Source organism: Equus quagga, chromosome 8 (genome assembly GCF_021613505.1).
Source record: "Equus quagga isolate Etosha38 chromosome 8, UCLA_HA_Equagga_1.0, whole genome shotgun sequence".
NCBI classification, from domain to species: Eukaryota; Metazoa; Chordata; class Mammalia; order Perissodactyla; family Equidae; genus Equus; species Equus quagga.
In genome coordinates, this window is record NC_060274.1 from 86729657 (window position 1) to 86741658 (window position 12002).

Sequence of the window (12002 nt, forward strand, 5' to 3'; positions counted from 1 at the left end):
GGTCATTTGACCAACCAGACCACCCATTTTCTGAGCACGCAGAGTAACTAAATATACATTGAACTCTTCCCTTCAAAGCTTCTCTCTCACAATTACAAATAATATGCTGAGTTCAGACTAAAGTGCAGAATTATTATAGTACCCACATTCACAATTATTGTTTGCTAAGTCGTAAGTCAGCTCACCAGGTGAGGCTTCCTACTTCTTCAACCTTATCTCTCCCCTGTGCTTCCATAGACTCTTTCAGCCAGACAGACGACTTTGCATTTCCCCAAATGTATCATCCTGTTCACTAATGTTGTGTCTTTGTATATGCTGCTTTCTCTGCTTTCAACATCCTCCCCACAGCCCCAAGCCTGCTCAACCCTCATTCATCAGGAAAGCTCTTACTCAGGCTTCAAAATTCACTGCAGGCATTATCTCGTTGGCGAAGCCTTCCCAAATTCCCATTAGATAACACATCCCCTCTCCCTCTGTGTCCACACTCCTCCATGGGAGGTACTAGTGATAACTAGCTGTGGCCCTGAAAAGGCTGCAGTCTCCTAAGGGGAGAGGAGAATGACGTGTTCATCTTCACATCTCCTTTTCCCAGCCCGGGTCTGGCACAAGGTAGACCTCCAAAACTCTTGTGGGGCCTGTGCATGCCGGAGGTCTCCTCCAATCTGGCGCATCCGTCTGAAGGAGCCTCATTGTCTCAGTCCCCTGTTTGGACTGTTTCCTGAGACAAAAAGATCAGGAAAACAGGTTTTTCCTTAGGACAAATGGGCGGGGAGTATGAAAATATTATGCAAGATTAGTCAAATGCAGCCCTGTTCCTTCAGGAACTGTCCAGGTACACACCTTTCGGACAGTTCAGGAGTGGAGCTTTTGTACAGGTGGATGGGGGCCAGTGGAGGGGCTGTGACCATCAGCTTCTTGAGGGGGTGGACTTTGCTTGTCCTCTGAACTCTACACCAACTGAGGGAGGTAAGACTGCTTATCAAGGACTTTGCTTCGTGCCACAGCAACCTAAATGTTCGCCCTGATCACTGAAAGGGGAGACACAGAAACTCGCCTTCCTTTCTGCTTCTTATTGGTGAGAATCTTTCGACTGTAACAAGCTAACAGGCTGGGTTGAATGCAGGTGAAATTGATAAAACAATGAGAAAGATGTCAAATGCTGTTGGTGATGAAGGGGTTGAAGAGTTCACTGAGGAAGAGACAGAATAAGGAGAATTAAGTCTGAGTCTCTCTGTGAATAGGGGCTCATCAAAATTACTGATACTCTAGAGCTGTAGTTTAGAATTGACAAATAAGTGATGTGGTCATGAGAGCTAGCTGGTTCCAGGGAAGCAGAGAGGGAGAGAGAGAGACAGACAGAGAGAGAGACACAGAGAGAGAGAGAAAGAGAGAGACAGAAGTCCAGGAGGTAAGAACTGCTTATAAGCATGATGCTCCATTTCTGGTTTCCAGATGGTGATATTTTTGTGAGAGGATGTCATTCAGAACAATGTTCAAAATGCCATAATCAGAATGGTATTTTGATACCTTATCTTGAACAGATATAAGTTGTTAATTAGTGAAACATAGTAAATACAAATGAAATTGAATGTTCCAATCAGACAATAGAACATATTTTAATATATATTCACATATTAACATATACATCCAATTGCTTTTATTTGTATATATGCATATGTGTGCATGTGTGTCCGTCTGTCTGTCTGCCCCCCTATATAATAAAAGCAATTATATTTTCAGCAGATACTTTTCTTAAGTTAGCCTAGGGCTTCTTCTCACTTCTCCTGGTTCTGACATGAGGCCAGCGTGTTACATTCACCATCCCTGGGGAACTGTCAGGAGAGAAGAACTGGTGCTCTATTAATTGTCTATTCGTGTTCGATAACATGCTACATAATAACTTCACCGGACCACTCCCCCATCTCCAAAACAAGAGATCAAGAAGTGAGGGAGTTCAGGGGAAAGGATTTTTTTTAAAGTAAACTGTTGTAGGTCTGTTTTTTCATTCCTTTTTAGTACTTCTCCACTAAAAAATACATGGAGGGACAAATCCAATGAGTTAAACACTCTTCTTTCTTAAGCAACAGCCAAAAGAGAACTAGAGAGAAACAAACCATGGTATGTCCATACAATGGACTACTACGTGACCACCAAAAAATAAGTCCGACCCGTGTACTTGGACATGGCATGATGTCCAGCAAGTGTTCAAAAGTGAAAAATCCTGGGGGACAATGATTAACAACACTTTTTACGTACTTCACAAGATTGAGAAGGTGGGAAAAATCTCTCATTTCATTTATACACATTGTATTGTTTAAAATGTTTGCAATGAGCCAAACTGATGTATTTCTTATACAAAGAAAGAATGACTGAAGGAGGGAATGTGAATGAGAAAAGAGAATGAACGAACCAGGGCACAGATCTCAAGAAGGTGATCAAGGTGTGAAGCTATTTTGTGGGTGAGACTAATGATTTTCTGTTTCATGTTATAAGATGCCATAGATATTGCATTAAGAAAAGAAATAGTCTATATATTTTGAATCATCCTTAATAGATTATGTTGCTAACAGTATGCTAGTTTCCTAATTAAACATTAACGTTTCAGCAAATTTAATATAATATTAATAATAAGGGGCATTGGGGAAGGAGGGTAAGTACATTTGGCCACCTAATGTAATTTTAAAAAGTGAAAAAGAGCTGGACTCCCAGAACCATAGGACACACAGAACAACTTAGACAAGTTTCAGAGAACCACAGAAACACAAAAGTTGGGCAGGGAAATGGAGGGACCAGGAGATTAGCAAAAAAAAACCCATTTTATAAACATCTTATTTTATAATGTGCCTAATATTTCATTACTTGCATGTCTTACTGGGCATTCAGGTAGTTTTTCAAAGATTTTTCTGGATTGTGCTTATAGGTTCTAGAAAATAAATATTAAAAATATTTTCAGAGAAGACAACTAATATACCAAATCTTAGGTTTTCATATAAAAAGCTCACCCAAATTATATGATCTTATTTGCGTTCTACTTGTTTATTTCTATTAAATCTATGTACTTCAATCATGACTCTTTTTTTTGTTCGGTTTTGGTTTTTTTTTGGTTTTTTTGAGCAAGATTAGCCCTGAGCTAACTGCTGTCACTCCTCCTCTTTTTTTTTTTTTTTTCTTGAGGAAGGCTGGCCCTGAGCTAACATCCGTGCCCATTTTCCTCTGCCTTATATGTGGGATGCCTACCACAGCATGGCGTGCCAAGTGGTGCCATGTCTACGCCCAGGATGCGAACCAGTGAACCCGGGGCTGCTGAAGCAGAACGTGCGCACTTAACCACTTTGCCACCAGGCTGGCCCCTCAGTCATGACTCTTACTGTATACTTTAAGACACCCTGGATATTCTTCAAATCTCACATAGAGAAATCTCAGGGATGGTGGGTAGAAAACGTGGCTGAGTTAGAGATGGCAAAACTCAGAAAAAGAAAGTAGCTTACTCTACATGACAGACAATAGATGGTGAAGCCCAGATTTAAATCTAAGTCTGTCTCACCAAAGCTGTATTTTTAAGGAAAAAAACAAATTTGGTCTGAATACAAAAGTATCACATGCTCAAGTAGCTGTAATTAGAGCCTCACATATCCGTTTACACTTCTAAAAGGGCAGTCTTTATAGAACTGACAAAGCAGTGACTTCTATGCAACAAGACGTGACTTGTACCAAAGGTGCCTGGCTCAGAGATGGCTGTGAAAATAGAGTTCCACACAAGAGGCATTCACCCCACTGGATAAAGGAGAAAGAGAGATATGTAGTAGATGGAATAACTGCTCCAATCCTAAAGATGTCAATATCTTACCTTGCATATCAAAAGGGATTTTGTAGATACGATTAAGTTAAGGATCTTGCAATATGGAGGCTCTCCTGGATGACCTGGATAGGCCCAACGTAGTCCCAAAGATCCTTATTAGAGGGAGGCAGGAGAGTGAGAGTCAGAGAAGGAGATGATTGAAGCAGAGGCTCAGTGTCTGAGAGAGATTTGAAGATGCTACACTGCTAGCTTTGAAGATGGCCTAAGGAAGCATGAGCCAAGGAATGTGGGCAGCCTCTAGAAGCTGGAAAAGACAAGGAAATGGATTCTCCCTCAGAGCCCCGAGAGAGGAATGCAGCCTTGTTGACACCTTGATTTTAGCCCAGTGAAACCCATTTTGGGGTTCTGACCTCCAGAAACACAAGACGATAAATTGTTTTGTCTCAACTACTAAATTTGTGGTAATTTGTTACAGCTCAAATTATTTACTCAATAAACAGTAATAGGCTCTTCTACGTGAATCTGATGTTTCAGGAGATCAGTGTCAGTGGGGAGAGGAGTGGAGAATGTCACTGATTAAGAGATGGCAGAATCACTGGTGTTGGAAGCGCCTCAGAGCTTGACTTTGAGATGTGTAGATGGTGAATTTTGCTTTTCCATCCTTCTTCCTTAATCTCAGGTCCAGGGAAAAAGCTGCATAATTAGAATGACACACATATGGCAATATTGTCACTTCATCACACAGGGTATTTTCCACATATCGCAGAAAAAAATTTAAAAAGCACTTTCAGGGGCTGGCCTCGTGGCCGAGTGGTTAAGTTCGTGGGCTCCACTTCAGTGGCCCAGGGTTTTGCTGGTTCGGATCCTGGCTGCAGACATGGCACCACTCATAGGCCACGCTGAGGTGGCATCCCACGTGCCGCAACTAGAAGGACCCACGACTAAAATGTACATTATGTAATGGGGGATTTGGGGAGAAAAAGCAGAAAGAAAAAAAAGAAGAAGATTGGCAACAGTTGTTAGCTCAGGTGCCAATCTTTAAAAAAACAAACAAGCGAAAAATACTTTCTCTGAAGTCTTATAAAATAATTGTCCTCGCATGTAATCCTTCCATATTTTAACTATTCTGATTCATTTAGAACTTTGTGAGTTTTCAAGGACAAATTTAACCACAAATAATAAATTATTTAAATTATTTAAAACCCACAGAAAAAGGCTTTCTCAACCAATTTCCACAAAGCAGACATTTCCTGAATCTCAATCTTCCACTACCTTCCAGAAGATGCAAAAGAAGTTGGACAAATCACATAATTTCTCTGGAATTCCTATTTTGTGAAATATGCTCAATTCATTCTCAATCTTAGATAATTTTGAATCTTAGATCTGGAAGGAACCCCAGAAATGGCAGTAGCCCAAATTTCTCATTTTGTATATGAGAAAACTGGAGCAGTTACTTGTCCAAGATTTCACACTGCACTGCCCTCTGCCTGTGCCCCCAAATGCACAATATACCAGGCTCTGTATAGGATAGTAGAGATGAGGAAGTGAAAGATTTTTTTTTGTCCTTAAGAATTTTATACTCTAGGAAGGAAAATAGACAACATAAATGTATAAAATGGTTTCTTGAAAATACAATGACAGAGGCAAGCACTGGGTATCAGTTGGGCTTGGAGGAGGGGCACGTAGCCCAGACAGGCATCACTCATCATGGACACTCACTGATTAAAAATACCCTTTTGTCAACTTCTTTGTGTTTTACAAAAGTAATTGTGTCCTTGGTCAATTGTTTTTAAAGTACTGTCGAAGAAAATTTAAAAATGTCCATAATCATACCATCCAGAGATATACACACATGCATGTAAGTATATATTTCCAGTCTTTCTCAATATACGTATAATTTTAATGAATATGTGCATGTATTCGTATATATCCTACTGCTGTTTGTCACTTAGCACACCACCACAAATATCTTATTTTAAAATCATTAAACCTCAGAATTGGAGTGGATATACTAATGTAATTTAGTTCAAATGACAAATAAATAAACTTTTATTTTGAATGGTTTACATTTACAGAAAAATTGCAAAAAGAGTTCCCAATATCCACTTTCCCTGTTATTAACATCTTACAGTAGTATGGAACATTTATTATAATTAATAAACCAATACTGATACATCATTATTAACTAAAGTCCATACTTGATTGAAATTTCCTTAGTTTTTCCCTAATGTTCTTTTTCTGTTCCATGATCCCATCCAGGGTACCATGTTATATTTAGTTGTCACATCTTAGGCTTCTCTTGACAGTCACCGTTTCTCAGACTTTCTTCGTTTTTGACGACTTTGACAATTTTGAAGAATACTCATCAGGTGTTTTGTAGACTGTCCCTCAGTTGAGATTTGTCCGCCATTTTTCTCATGATTAGACTGGGGGTTCTAGGTGTTGGGGAGGAAGATCACAGAGGTAAAGTGGTTCTCATCATACCATATCAAGGGTACCTGCTGTCAACATGACATCACTGCTGGTGTTGCCCTAGATCACCTGGCTCAGCTCGTGTTTGTCAGGTTTCTCCACTGTAAAGTTACTTTTTTCTCCCTCTTTCCATACCTTATTTTTTGGAAGAAAGTCACAGTACATAGCGCACACCCAAGGAGTAGGAAGTTAGTAAGTGGAGTATCTGCACAAATTGTTTGAAATTCTTCTGCACAAGAAAGTTGTTTATTCTCCCAATTGTTTCTTTATTCAACCATTTATTTATAACAGTATGGGCTCATGGATATTTATTTTAAACTTCAGGTTATAATCTACTACTGCTTTATTGATTGCGTGCTCAACTTGTACCAGCTTTGGCCATTAGGAGCTTTTTGAGCTGGCGTTTGTATTTCTTTGACATATCGTGTCATTGTGCGTATGTGCATGTTTAGCTTCCTTACTTTGCGGCACTATAAGATGTTACAAGTTCATCTGTTATATTTCCTGTCCTAGACCTAGAATTAGTGATCTCTCGAGGAACATTGATTACTTTTAGTGGAGAATGGTATTAGAAACCAAGATCTGGGTACTAGGTATCTTATTACTAGTGGAGTGTTTTGCTTTTAGGCCTTCTCAGCCGACAGAGGGAAGAAATATACATGCGTGTGCTAACCCGTGTGTATAAATATATCTATAAATATTTCCATAGGTAACCATCTGTACTTGTATTAAGCTAATCATGAGTTTATACTGATGTCCCCAACTCTAATACTTTACCACCTGGATCATTCTAGCCTCTGCCCCTTGCTTATTTGTAAATTTCCACTCCAACTGTGAGAAACCTGGCTCATATGTTACATTTGCTTCTTTTCCCTTTTATCCTCAGTTAGCCTGGTTAGAGAGTTCTCCCTTTCATTGATCTTTTCAAAGAACCAGCTTTTGATTTCATTCATTTTTTTCTCTATTATTTTCCTGTTTTCAATTTCATTGATATTTGCTCTCATTTTTATTATTTCTTTTCTTCTGCTCGCTTTTGGCATATGTTGCTCTTCTTTCTCTAGTTTCCTAAGGTAGAAGCCTACATTATAGATTTTAGATCTTTATTCTTTTTTAAAATATGCATTTAATGCTATGTTTCCTTCTAAGAACTGCTTTTGCTGCATCTTACAAATTTTGATAAGATGTATTTTCATTTTGATTTAGTTCAAAATATTTTAAAATTTATCTTGAGATTTCTTCTTTAACTCATGTGTTATTTAGAGTTGTGTTGTTTGAATCTCCAAATATTTTGAGATTTTCCATTTCTTTTTCTTTGTTTTTTTTTGTTAGTTCTTTTTTTTTTTTCACTGCAGTAAGGTTGGTTTATAACATCACATAAATTTCAGGTGTACATCATTATATTTTGCTTTTTGTGTCGATGACATCATGTTCACCACCCAGAGACTAATTACAATCCATCATCACACGCATGTGTCCAATTACCCCTTTCATCCTCTTTCCTCCCCACTTTCCTCCTGGTAACCACCAATCCAATCTGTCTCCATGTGTTTGCTTGTCATTGCTTTTATCTTCTAATTATGAGTGAGATCACACAGTATTTGACTTTCTCCCTCTGACTTATTTCGCTTAGCATAGTACCCTCAAGTTCCATCCATGTTGTCACAAATGGCCAGATTTCACCATTTTTTATGGCTGAGTATTCCATTGTGTATGTACACCACATCTTCTTTATCCATTTGTCCCTTGATGGGCACCTAGGTTGCTTCCAAGTCTTGGCTATTGTGAATAATGCTGCAATGAACATAGAGGTGCATGTATCTTTACACATTTGTGTTTTCAGGTTCTTTGGGTTAAATACCCAGCAGTGGAATAGCTGGATCGTATGGTAGTTCTATTCTTACCTTTTTTAGGAATCTCCATACTGTATTCTATTGTGGCTGTATCAGTTTTCACTCCCACCAAAAGTGTATGAAAGTTCCCTTTTCTCCACATCCTCTCCAAAACTCGTTATTTCCTGTCTTGTTGTTTATAGCCATTCTGACAGGAGTGAGGTGATATCTCATTGCAGTTTTGATTTGCATTTCCCTGATAGTGATGTTGAACATTGCTTCATGTGCCTATTGGCCAGCCATATATCTTCTTTGGAGAAATGTCTGTTCAGATCTTTTGCTCATTTTTTAATTGGGTTGTTTTTTTGTTGTTGAGATGTATGAGTTCTTTATACACTTTAGATATTAACCCCTTATCAGATATATGGTTTGCAAATATCTCCTCCCAATTGTTAGGTTGTCTTTTCATTTTGTTGGTGGTTTCCTTTGCTGTGCAGAAGCTTTTTAGTTTGATATAGTCCCATTTGTTTATGTTTTCTATTGTTTCCCTTGCCTAACAGACATGGTACTTGAAAATATGCTGCTAAGGCCAATGTCAAAGAGCATACTGCCTATGTTTTCTTCTAGAAGTTTCATGGTTTCAGGTCTTACATTCAAGCCTTAAACCACTTTGAGATAATTTTTGTGTATGGTGTAAGATAATGGTCTACTTTCATTCTTTTGCATGTGGCTGTCCAGTTTTCCTAACACCATTTATTGAAGAGATTTTCCTTTCTCTATTGTATGTTCTTGGTTCCCTTGTTGAAAATTAGCTGCCCACTGATGTGTGGGTTTATTTCTGAACTTTTGATTCTGTTCCATTGATCTTTTTGTCTGTTTTTGTGCCAGTACCATGCTGTTTTGATTACTATAGCTCTGCAGTATACTTTGAAATCAGGGTGTGTGATACCTCCAGCTTTGTTCTTTTTTCTCAGGAATCCTTTGGCTGTTCGAGGTCTTTTGTTGTTCCATATAAATTTTAGGATTCTTTCTTCTATTTCTGTGAAAAATGTTGTTGGAACTTGGATAAGGGTTGCATTGAATCTGTAGATTGCTTTAGGAAGTAGGGACATTTTAACTATGTTAATTCTTCCATTCCAAGAGCATGGAATATCTTTCCACTTCTTTGTGTCTTCCTCAATTTCTTTTAACAATGTTTTATAGTTTTCAGTGTACAGATCTTTCACCTATTTGGTCAAGTTTATTCCTAGGTAATTTGCTCTTTTTGTTGCAATTGTAGATGGGATTGTATTATTAATTTGTCTTTCCACTACTCCATTATTAGTGTATAGGAACACAACAGATTTTTGTATGTTGATTTTGTATCCTGCAACTTCACCGTATTCATTTATTATTTCTAAAGGTTTTTTGATGGATCTTTTAGGGTTTTCTAAATATAAAATCATGTCACCTGCAAATAGTGACAGTTTCACTTCTTCCTTTCCAATTTGGCTCCCTTTTATTTCTTTTTCTTGCCTGATGGCTCTGGCTAGGACTTCCAATACTACGTGAAAGAAGAGTAGTGAAAGTGGGCATCTGTGTCTGGTTCCTATTCTTGGAAGGATAGCTTTCAGTTTTTCTCCATTGAGAATGATACTAGCTGTGAGTTTGTCATAAATGGACTTTATCATGTTGAAGTACTTTCCCTCTATACTCATTTTATTCAAAGTTCTTATGATAAGTAGAAGCTGTATCTTGTCAAATGCTTTCTCTGCATCTATTGAGATGATTATGTGATTTTTATTCCTCACTTTGTTTATGTGGTGTATCATGTTGGTTGATTTCTGGATGTTGACCCATCTTGCATCCCTGAAATAAATCTCACTTGATCGTGGTGTATGATATTTTTAATATATTGTTATATTAGATTTGCTAGTATTTTCTTGAGGATTTTTGCATTGATGTTCATCAGTGATATTGGCCTGTAATTTTCTTTTTTAATGTTGTTCTTGTCTGGTTTTGGTATCAGGGTAATGTTGGTTTTTTTGAATGAGTTCAGAAGCTTCCCCTCCTCTTCAATTTTTTGAAAGAGTTGGAGAAGAATAGGTATTCAGTCTTCTTTGAATGTTTGGTAGAATTCACCAGGGAAGTTGTCTGGTCCTGGAATTTTATTTTTTGGAAGGTTTTTGATTCCTCTTTCAATCTCCTTACTGGTAATTGGTCTATTCAAATTCTCTATGTCTTTTTTATTTAGTTTTGGAATGTTGCATGATTTTAAGAATTTATCCATTTCTTCTAAATTATCCAATTTGTTGGCATATAGCTTTGCATGGTATTCTCTTATAATCTTTTGTATTTCTAAGGTGTCCTTTGTAATTTCTCTTCTTTTATTTCTGATTTTATTTATTTGAGTCTTCTCTCTTTTTTTTCTTGGAGAGTCTAGTTAAAGGTTTGTCAATTTTGTTTATGTTTTCAAAGAGCCAGCTCTTGGTTTCTTTGATTTTTTCTATTGTTCTTTTGGTCTCTATTTCATTTATTTCTGCTCTGATTTTTATTATTTCCTTCCTTCTACTGATTTTGGGACTGGGTGAGTTTCGTGGAGGTAAAGCCCACAAAAATATGAGAGATTCTCCTGGACTGTGGACTGCATCTGTGAGAGATCTTAGGGGCTCTCAAACAGTGTCAAACATATTCACTATGTTTATGGTGTGGAATAGTAACACGTAAGCTGTACCTCATTAGGATCGTATCAGAAACCTGGGTTTTTTTCTTACTAGCTGTTTGAGGTTTGTTGACATAAATGGTAGTTGTAAGGTTGTTGGTTCTTCTTGAACCACCAAAGAGCTCTTTGGATTAAAATGGCTTGGAACCACTAGCCTAGGCAATGCTGAGTACGTTCTAGGTCAGGAAATCTGTGAAAGGGAATGTGACAATGGACAGTATAGGATATAGGTCAGTAATATAACAACTATTCAATGATGCTGATATTGTTGAGTACCCAAGATAATGTGTAGGCAAGATGAGTCTACTCACTGTTTTCATGAAATGTCCCTGGATTTTTGGTATTCTCCCTTCCAAACAAACATGTGGTGGCTTGGTATGGAAAGGGGCCAAATTAATGCTCACTTTCTCTATTACTGTGTCATGTCAATTCAGGTCAGTTTATCGGACATTCAATGAGCAGTCATTTATTTCCTATGGGCAAAGTGAATGAGACTACTGTCCAGTTGCCTGGATTGTCCTAGAAAATTTCCCCCAAATACTATCCAAGTGCTTTCTGAAAACATTTTATACTCAGTTATAGTGATGAGCAGTTCACAGCATATGCAGCTATTTTGAACCACAGTTAGTGGTCCCATTTTAGGATTAAAGATTAAAGAGCTGCCTCCATTTTGCTACTTTTCTATGTGGTCAGATTTAACACACTAATTGTTAAAAAGCTATTTCAGTTTTCTTATTGACTTTCATGTATTCTGTAGTGTGGGTAATCTAAGTCATAAGAGTGTACATTTTCCGCCATGGGAATCAGTTAAGTGAGGTAGTAAAGAAAGTTACCAGTCGTGATGCAGCCCATAAACTTTTAGAATACGTCTTGAATTGCTCTGCTTCTAAAAAACTTTATTCACTATCTTCTATTATCTTAGGTTACTTTACATAGTATTACAAGTTTTTCTTTATGATTCTATCTCTATCCTAAAAATAGAGCTCCTTAATTCAGGGAGAATATCTTATTTTTTACATCTATAGTACCTATAAGAATGCTAGTCCAGATATGCTGCTGCTCAATAAATACTTGTTGAGATGAAAATAAAATGAGTACAATTCATATTCAGACTTGAATTCCAGCCTATATTTCATTACTGAGCTCTAGATCTATGTATTCAAGGTGCCTGCTCAATTATTATTATTATAGTCATCATTAT

The 12002-nt window shown here is 37.6% G+C and overlaps 1 protein-coding gene across 4 annotated transcripts in view; it reads left to right on the forward strand.

Moving 5' to 3' along the window:
* The first annotated feature begins 845 nt into the window (after nt 1–845).
* ITPRID1 (ITPR interacting domain containing 1) overlaps nt 846–12002 on the forward strand; it is a 114929-nt gene continuing 103772 nt past the window's right edge. For 2 of the 4 annotated variants that reach the window (XM_046670795.1, XM_046670798.1), the window contains exon 1: nt 846–966. The gene's annotated coding sequence lies outside the window, so the exon portion shown is untranslated. The other 2 variants (XM_046670796.1, XM_046670797.1) reach the window with 2 other exon arrangements.